The following is a 10,426-nucleotide window of genomic DNA, read 5'->3' as shown; positions in this document are numbered from 1 at the left end:
TCGTTATTGTAAGCTACATCAGCGCCACAAAATGCCCTAGAGGCGATTTTTGGAACTATTTTTTTTCCCCCCACGGAATCCCTTTTTCCCATGTCTTGATTAGTCTAAATACCAAGTTTGGTGCCATTTCGGCTATTAGACGCGCTACAAACACTGTCACTTAAAAAAAGATCACCCTGTATATATATATTAACTTGAAGTGTAAAAAGTTTTTGTTTCCTGATTTGGTAACAAATGAATTATTTACGAATTGGTTATTGTTCGGAAAGAATGAACTGATTTCATTCATATTGAAATGTCTTTACACATTTTCTTTTCAGTTGTACATAGAACTTATAAATTTTACTTTGACCATGGTCCGCTAGTAACATTTAAAATTAAAAAAAAAAAGCATAACATAAAGCAGTAAGATTTTAAAAGATCCATTTTTTTAAACATTGTGTTATAAAATGACGTTAAGATTAAAACCTCTACTTATTATATATATGTAATAATACCGTTTGCTTTAGTAACGAACTCCATTAATCTTTGAATTTCAGAGCAAAATTTTTTACTTTAAATAATAGTACTTGAATTTTACTAGAAGAGATTTTAAACATTTCTGCAAACATATCTACCTCAGCAATGTTATCTAAAATTATCGTATTTCCTCATGCATATTTCCTCCTTTTTTTAATAACTTTGTCGCCCAAAAATTGAAAGGAGAAAATTATGTGAATAACATAATTTCTGAAAGGACGCAGTTAGAGTAAATGCATAACAAATACTTATTGTTATAAACTACTATTATCTAGACTTCAAACCATTTAATGCTGCTGGAGCTTTCAGGTCATCACTATTGTCACTGTTCAGACTGTCTCCCACTTGCAGTGATTTTCAGAACTAGAAAGAGCATTAAATACCCATGTTTCCTTGAAGCACTTCACTATTTTTTCTTCGGAAAAAATAGTGAAAAGAAAGAAGAAATATAATTTGTGATCAAATGCACAATTATATTTCTGTTAAGAATATAATTTGTGCATTTGATCAAGATAAACTTACTTTTCTGTTGTTAAAATGTTTTTGCATAAATTTACAAATTTGTGTGCAGTATAGCGATAAAAGTAAGTAAAATATTTACACAACTGAACATGTGGAAAGATGTATCCAAAAATATAGGTATATTTCTCTAATTTAGCTTAATTCAAGGCAATTTCTTTGAGATTCATAAATATGAAACGCGCATAAACTGAAATCACTGAATTCACATAAATCTGTTTTATTTTATTAATATTTGTTTTCTTGTTGTTATAAGGTTGTTAGTTGTGAAAAGAGTCTCAAACTTTCATTTTAAAAAAATGCAACCTGTGACTATTTTTTTAGATAATTATCTGATTTTAATTTCAGGTTAAATATATTTTAAATCTTTTTTTAATAAATTACAATATTGTGAATAAATCAGAAATATCACTTCTTAAAGGAAAAACTGGAAAGTACACCCAACAGGTTGCTAATAAAATCTAAACAAATTCTATTTTTAAAGGCTTTAATGTTATGCACATGCATTTAGATTTCGAACTATTTCTTAATGATTTTCTGTACGTAGTAAATTACGGATATCATCTTTATAACTTTGAAACAAAAAAATTAACAATAGCGAAGTATTTCATTATAAATTTTACATATTTTTAGTGGAAAATATATGCACGGAACAGCTTAAAAACACATATCTTTCACTGCCGTAATGCAATGTTTTTAAGTTACAAACATGGACGCCGCTTGTTCAGTGGAGTTTCATTCCCCGATAGTGGAGGAAACTGCGAACCCTCCCTCCTTATATTCTAACCTCCTGGCGTAAGACCTTTACAACTGCGCATATGCGTGTGCGCAAGCGCAGAATACGTTTTCGCGTGCGCGTTTTATGTATAACGGACGGTATAAGCTAAAATTATCTAATTATCTATTTCAGTTAATGTTGCAGATTCCGTTGTTCCTTAATCTTCGAGTTGGGTCCGGCTTATTATTTTTTGCAGACTGTAAGAGCAATTTTATAAAAGTAAACTTGAACTTTCGATTATGTCAAATAGAATTTCCGATGCTGGAGCTCCCAAAGGATCTACAAAACGAAAGTATGTTTCGATGTCCATCAAACAAAAAGTGGAATTGCTGCAAAAAATGGATAAAGACATAAAGAAGGTGACAGAGAGGTTAGTGATAACGAAAAAATTTCGATTGACAAATTAGTGGGTATTCTCGGCACAGCAATTATCGGACTTGAACAGCGGAACTTTGTAAATGAACAAGAAATTATGTCTCTTTATAGAATTAAAGAGAAAGTATTATCACATAAAACGAAGCAACTTAAACAACTTACATTGAAAGAAATGTTTAATAAAGTAAACAAATAAATATTAAGCTTTTTTTTTTGTAAATTTTGATACCCTTTATATCATAATTGTTCTATTTCATAAATTACGGTTTCATATTTTTTATTTTAGAATTTATGCATGCCATCTTACGAGATTTAAACTGATGTTCAATAATCCGTAAAAATCGATAATCCGGAATCGCCGAAGTCCCGACGAGTCCGGATCAACGACTTTTGACTGTAGTTTACTCATAATTTCTGGTGCGAATTTACAAGCCGAAGATTGGGAAACTACCTTGGATCAGTTCAGAAGTTTGGAACTATTGGATGAGGAAAATACTGAGGAATTAAATCATGTTCATTATACATCGAAACAGAGTCTTCTTTTAGAAAATCTGTGTTATATAAGTATTAGAAGAAGCATTAGAAATGTAGGAAAAAGATGCCTTTCAACTCGGATTACCCTCAAAACGCCTCCAACTTTGGACCAATGGAAATGCAATCTGATTTATTGGCATAAGGGAAGGTTATAAGATCCTGCTTGTTACGAAAATTTTAATTATGTATAAATTTACTGAGGTTTAAAATTTAATAAAAATATAAAAAAGTGTCCATTTACTTCTTTTCATAAAATAGCAGTTTTTTTTTTAAATTTATTATTTAACATTCTTATAATACTTGCTTTCCCATGAACAAACAGTAAGAAAGGAATGCATATATTCTATATTTACAGTTAACAAAACAATTAACAAATGAAAATCTGTAGATTTTGAAAAGAATAAAAAGACTATTAGATATTGTGCAATATTAATAAGAATAACACAATCGAAGAACAAATGTTGGAGATGTTTGTCATTATCTGTTATTTGGTGACTTTAGTTCAGTTTAAAAAAAATCATTCTGTAACATTTTGATCACATTAACCGAATTGTTGATCACAATTAACCAATGTATTTTCCATGTTTTCCTGTATAAAATACCAGGAATTTCACTATTTGTCAACAATATTCAAACGATAAAATTAACCGCGATCAAATTACGCGACTCTTAAGATTAAAAAAATGATCACAGAAAAATATTGCATGTTAAAAAAATTTAAGTCGTAAAATGCTTTGTTTTCATGACTTCACTACTAACTCAAGGATCCCATTGCTTTGCCTGAGAAATCATTTGGAATTCTGTTTATCACATTGGCCTCGCTTCCCCGTTATATATGATGTATGGAGCTAAGAATAAATAGGTGGAGCACCTATTTATTCCTAACACACCTCCTAACAGAAGAAAGCCAGGACACTGGATTTTTTATGTCACGAGTAGTCGTCTGAGTCGAAACTCCAAGAGGGGAAAGAAACGAAATAGGTTATGCACTAGTGCCGTACTTAACATTGCATTCACTATTTGATATAGATATTTGAGTCAGATTTTATTCAAAAATTCAACATTTTTGTCGTTTATAAAGAGTATGATTAATATTTCTCGGATTTTAATATATTAAGAAAATAAACAAATAAGATTTTTATAAATTCTTTGGCCAAAGATAAATGGTAAACATTCAAACCTTGTAGGTTATACTGAAAAATAACATGAATAATATTGTCCATGATTAACTAGAGGTTGTTTACCGTACAGGGAAGCATTGTGAAATACAAAACAACTTGTTCCTACAAATCTACTAACAAACATATTGTGCATGAAGACAGTTCTTATTGGAATATAGTTTAATCTACTTCCTTGCTTATTAAAAAATAATTAAATTTTAAAAAAAGGATTGTAGGCATTCTGTAAAAGATAAGTATTTCCTTAAGATCATCCTTTTTATTTCATGATTTAAATGGTATGAAATAACATTTCCAAAATAAAATAAAAAAGTTGCCTCTTTTCATAATTTTCTGTAGTTTTAAGTATAACTTTTATAATAAATACATTTCTGTAAGGAAAAATCCTGTAGTGTAACACATTATGAAATATGATTGTTCTTATTTAGGCAGAAGAAATGTCTTAGTATTATACACATTGAATAATTTAATTATTTCAAAGTTTAACATGATAAACTTTTACGTATATTTAAGAATTTTCTGCTTCTATTTCCAGACTAACTAATGAATTACACATCCTGGAAGGTTAGCAGAATCAGTTAATAAGTTAAAATCATCAATACTATCTCAAAAAGGAATTTCTGCTTTAATCTCATAATTTAATATTTTAAGTTGCCATTCTTAATGTTGCACTATATTTTTCTAATATTCATGAAAAAAAAAAAAAAAAAAAAAACCATATTATCTGCATACAAGCTACTACTTACCACTTCATTTTTCTTCAAATGTGTAATTTGTCTTTAAAGGTAAATACTATAAAAATGTACCAAACTTTAAATATAATATGATATGTATCTTGCAAGTTTCAATAAATTAGTATATTAGACATTTCTTTAGCAAATAATTCAACAGTGCAATTTAAAATTATTACTTAAATCCATAAAACCAATAATATTAGTTATATATATATACTTAATTATATTATATTAGTTGTATATCAGATCTTGAAAATAAAGCTTCAAAAATGTAAAATACCAATTTTTTATTTACAGTTTTAAGCAAACAGTCAGAATAACAAAGTAACAAGCATACAAGTAAAATCTTTTTTAACACACTCTACAAAGTTTTAAAGCAATAAATCTCTGGCCATTTCAAATGAATTTATCATCATAAGATACATTAAAATGATCAAGAAAGCACATTTTAGCATAATTTAATGCTATTAATTAATAGGGAATTCATAATATAAAAGTAGCAGCTATTCAAACTATTGATGAACTAAGATTAAATGAATAATCTTATAATAAGCTAGTTAAATTACTGCAATAAATCAAAATATGTTTGCACATATAAAAAAATGAGTCGAGTTGACTCAATATTTTTTTAATATATGCAAAATGTTGCAACTATCAAATACACTGTTCATACATAATTACAAAAACTAACAAAATCCATATACTGTGGTGTAGTGGCCGAAACCGCTACACAAACCCCGGATTGTAATACAGGGTTGAAATGAACTCCAAACTCAGGTTCTAGTAATAACATGAATTTTAATAAAATAAAAACCTTAACAGTTGCATATCTTGACAATATGGGACTTGGGTATATTTAGCCCCGTAATTTCAGAAATTTGTTACAAGAAAAATGCTCTAACGCATTATACACGAGGAATGATCGTTCTTAGCAGGCCCACATGCTCATAGCTCTAAACAGAAAAAAACTTTCTCTCTTTTTAAGAAACCACCTTATATATCTCCTTGTGTTTACTTGCTCTGAACTCCTGGGGGGGGGGAAGATTCTTTCACTCATACCTAACAAAGTGTCCATCTGCTGACCCTGATGAAAAGACTTCTTTGTCCACTGAAGTGACCTTCGAGGCTGCAACCCGAATCATTAACAAAGGCACAGGACTTTACCATTGATGGAAATTATTGCACTTTGAAATCACTCATCCTAGACAAAGAGCCTTTATGCCACCTTATCACAATACTAAACTGCTTTGAACTAATTTACTCCACATTATGAAGTATATACATGTGATCCACAAAAACGATTTTAACACATAAAAACATAAATGACAGCTAAATTTAGGAGGGCTATCAGTAATAAATAAATTATAGAAATATTCATGAAGAGCAGACAGTAAAGTTTACATGCAGGATTTTCTATCTGCAACTCAATAATAAGAAACTATGTTTAGGAAAAAATAAGCAATGTTCTAAAGCTTCAACCTACTATATTATGCTCTTGACAGAATCAAAAAAGAGCAACGGGTGAGCACTCGCATGTTTCACTGAAACTATTTCTCCCATACGACTCAATGTAAGATGGATTAATTCAATCCTCGACCATAAATGATTAATTATTTAAACATTATAACAACACTTTGTGCTCAATTAAATAGCCACGCAATAAAATTAGTCGCCACTTAAAACACAACACAGATACTTTACATGACAACAAACTCAGAGCACAGAAATTAATTTTTCAATATTATCACTTTTCAAGTGATCTGAATATGAAACAGTCAGTAAATGTCCATATCAACAGAATGACTATTTCCCACTATAACAGTGGCAGTTATTACAAACATGTCATTTTGTAAGCTTGTTGAAACACTTCACTTTTTTATCATGATTAAACATTTTACCATTTTTTAACACCAAATGATATTCATGCAATAAAATTAGTCGCCGCTTAAAACACAACCCAGATACTTAGAATCGTAGCTAGGGTTTACAGCGCCCGGGGGCAGCTGAAGAATTTGCGCCCCCTTCTATGTGCCAAGAATAGGAAATATTTCATTCTAAAATGTCATAATATCAAACTGGTGCCCCCTAGATACTACGCCCGGGGACAGATGTCCCCCCTTGCCCCATCCTAGCTACGCCCCTACAGATACTATTTTACATGACAATAAATTCAGAGCACAGAAATTTTTCAATATTATCACTTTTCAAGTATCTGAATATGAAACAGTCAGTAAGTGTCCATATCAACAGAATGATTAATTCCCATTCTGGAGCTGGATCACTCGAAATATCATTCAACATAGTTGAATTTTCAGTATGCAGAGTTGTATACAGAGTTCATAAATTTGATGTTCTAGGTAATTGATCGCTAATTATCATACCTTTCTTTTGTTTATAATTTTTCTTCCATTACTTTCTTTCCTAAACGAACTTTCACCTTTTCAAATGACATTCTCGATACAGATTTCAATGATATGTAACATGCTCCATCAGGAAATTGAGAGATAACACATCCTTTTTTGAAACATCGCTGAGAAATTGGTATTTTAATCGATTTTGCCGATTCCTCATCATACATTTCCATTTCTTGTGCTTCTTCATCCACTCAAAAATGCAAGTCACACATCTATGAAACAAAATATTTTAAAATTAACTTGTTGTGATTACAATAGTTACATGTATGTTAATATTTAGTAACAGAAGCTGAGGAGCCCTATGATTTAAATGAGTACTTTGATAAATAAGCCAGCAATATGATTTCAGTTACATATATAATTTTCTTAAGTAATCTGTAGAGTGTAGAATGCTCATCACGACGACTACAGCTTTATTCACATTTAAAGAAATTTATATAATTGTTTTTTATAATACTAAGTATCAAATATAATCAATTACTTTAATTACATTGATACCAAACTTATATGCATCATTATGAAAATTTTAAAATGAAATCTATTGTCATCATTTGTTAGTTACTTGGCATATAAATTATGATGAATTTGGAATAACTGCAAAACCTGCCTACACAATATAGTAGAAAGTATTTACAAGTTATTGGCTTTTATGTAACTACAGTACAAAGTCTTTAATCCGGACTCGTCGGGACTTCGGTGATTCCGGATTATAGATCATCAATTTAAATCTGGTAAGATGGCATGTAGAAATTATAAAATTAAAAATATGAAACCATAATTTATGAAATAAAAAGCAATTATGATCTAAAGAGTATCAAAATTTACGAAAAAAAAGGTTAATATTTATTTGTTCTACTTTATTAATCATCTCTTTCAATGTAAGTTGTTTAAGTTGTTTCATTTTATGTGCTAATACTTTCTCTTTAATTCTATAAACAGACATAATTTCTTGTTCAGTTACAAAGTTCCGCTGTTCAAGTCCTATAATTGCTGTGCCGAGAATACCGACTAACTTGTCAATCGAAATTTTTTCGTTTTCACTAACCTCTTTGTCACTTTCTTCATGCCTTTATCCATTTTTTTCAGCAATTCCACTTTTTGTTTGATGGACATCGTAACATGCTTTGCTTTGTATATCATTTGGCAGCTGCAGAATCCGAAACTCTTTTTGACATAATCGAAAGTTCAAGCTTACTTTTTATAAAATTGCTCTAACAGTCTGCAAAAAATAATAAGCCAGATCCAATTAGAAAATTAAGGAACAATGCAATCTGCAACATTAACTGAAATAGATAATTAGATAATTTTAGCCTAGCGTATACAATCTGTTATACATTAAACGTGCATGCATAAATGTATTATGCACATGCGTAAAGGTATTACGCGTATACGTAAATGCATATGCGCATGCGCAGAAAGTTTGTAGCTTTGAGGTCCGGATTATAGATCATTCCGGATTATGGACATCCGGATTAAAAACTTTGTACTGTACTAAATTTATAATTCTTCCTGTTTTATGGAACTTTATTTCATTCGTATTTATCTTTATTCAAATGCAGAATTAGAAAAAGTTAATATTACAATTTTCATGATTAAAATGTTTCACTTTGAAGAAAAATATTTCTTAGAAATAATTAAAACAGGCGAGATTAAAATCTAATAAAGAAAACATAAACATCACAGATGTATCAATAAAAATAATAAAAAGTTGATTAACACACAAAAACATAAAAAATGCAACGAAAATCGAACTTACTTCTGTATGTTAGGTAAGCTGAAAGCATCTTTTGTTCCTAAACTTTTTATCTATTTTAGTTCAGGCTCAGATGAAAAGTAAGGGCCATATTTAAAATTTTTACGACATGTGGTTACAGAACATTTATGAGGCATCCTACAAAATCACACGTTTATCGCTCACTCAAATAATCGTGCCCTGTTCGTCGGTAACCTACGAGATTGTTGGAAGGAGCGAGGTGGGTCAGACAACTACCTGTGACATCAGAGCTTCCTCTTGCTTCAGTGCCCTGGCTTTCTTCTGTTAGAAGCTGTTGTCAGAACACCCCAACCGTATCGGCGGCGCAATCGCCCCTCTGAAATCGCTACAAATACATAAATTAAATCTCATAGTAGTTTATTATAATTATCTCATAGCAATAGCTCATATTTTAATGAGTGCCTGTGATACTATGTTATTGCATGCATACTTCATACAAATTGTCCAAACTTTAATATTTTTCTCTTCACAAATTTTATTTAAAAATAGATAAAATAATAAATACATGGCATAATTTTAGAATTTAGGTTAAAATAACACTCCACTTTGCAAATATAACGCCGGAAAATTTGCAAATGTAACATTGATTTTTGTTGTTTGACTTCTAAAACATTTTAAGTTAATATTCTTTAATTTTATTCAGTTAAGATTTAGTTTAATGAGTGGCAGCAGTAAATATTATTTTAGTTTAAGAAAAAAACAGAAATGTATTTGTGGGATTCTTTTAAACACATTAAAAAAATTCTAATTTAAATAAAATACAACTCCCCCCCCCGCCGAGGTCGATCGAATTAATTTAATTTGGAAAGGAGAAGAAGAGGTATTTAAACATCTTGCTTAAGCTGAAATTCAAGTAAAGGAAAATTTCAGACTTAGAACAGATTAGGGAAGACATTAACTATAAATGGGTCACAGAATTCATTGCTTGAAATGAAAAAGACTGTTCATTCTGCAACTGATAACGAAGCTGAAATAAATACCAGTAATGACATTTAATTCAGTGCTATAACGATACAAGATTTTAAATAGTGTGGCTTAAATTTGCACAAGAAACCAACTCTCAATGAGACTTCCTTTCACTAAAACCTATGAAGATTAAAGGTATTCGTTTTGGACAATATGAAGATCTGTTATATCTCTCCTAAATTGGTGAAGATTTGAAATGCTAATGGATTTTACCAACAGTTAAACATAGAAGTGCGAGTGTTTTTATTTCCCCATAGGTCCATGGACTAATATGTAACACATAAGAATTCTAAAACTATGATACTGCCAAATGCATATAACAACATGAAAGATGGTTTTACTTTTCAAAATAATAATGATCTAAAACTGTCACTCAGACTGTTAAATATTTTTTCACCAAGAAGGAGATATTATGCTGTTTTCACAGCTTCAGAACTGTTTGATTTAAACCTGACTAAAAATTACCGACTGATTAAGAACAGAACAATAAACAAAAAAATAATAAAAAACTAAAAAAATCTGAAAAAACTTTACAACAGAATGACATGACCTAACAAAATATCAGTGTAGAAAAATAACAGATAAAATAACTAAAACACCAGCTGAGGTTATAAGACTATGAGGATGTATTATTA

The sequence above is a fragment of the Stegodyphus dumicola genome, chromosome 4 (assembly GCF_044657685.1).
Source record: "Stegodyphus dumicola isolate Sdum_Otavi_A_Nest chromosome 4, ASM4465768v1".
In the NCBI taxonomy this organism is placed as follows: Eukaryota; Metazoa; Arthropoda; class Arachnida; order Araneae; family Eresidae; genus Stegodyphus; species Stegodyphus dumicola.
Note: the sequence above shows the minus strand (reverse complement) of the source record.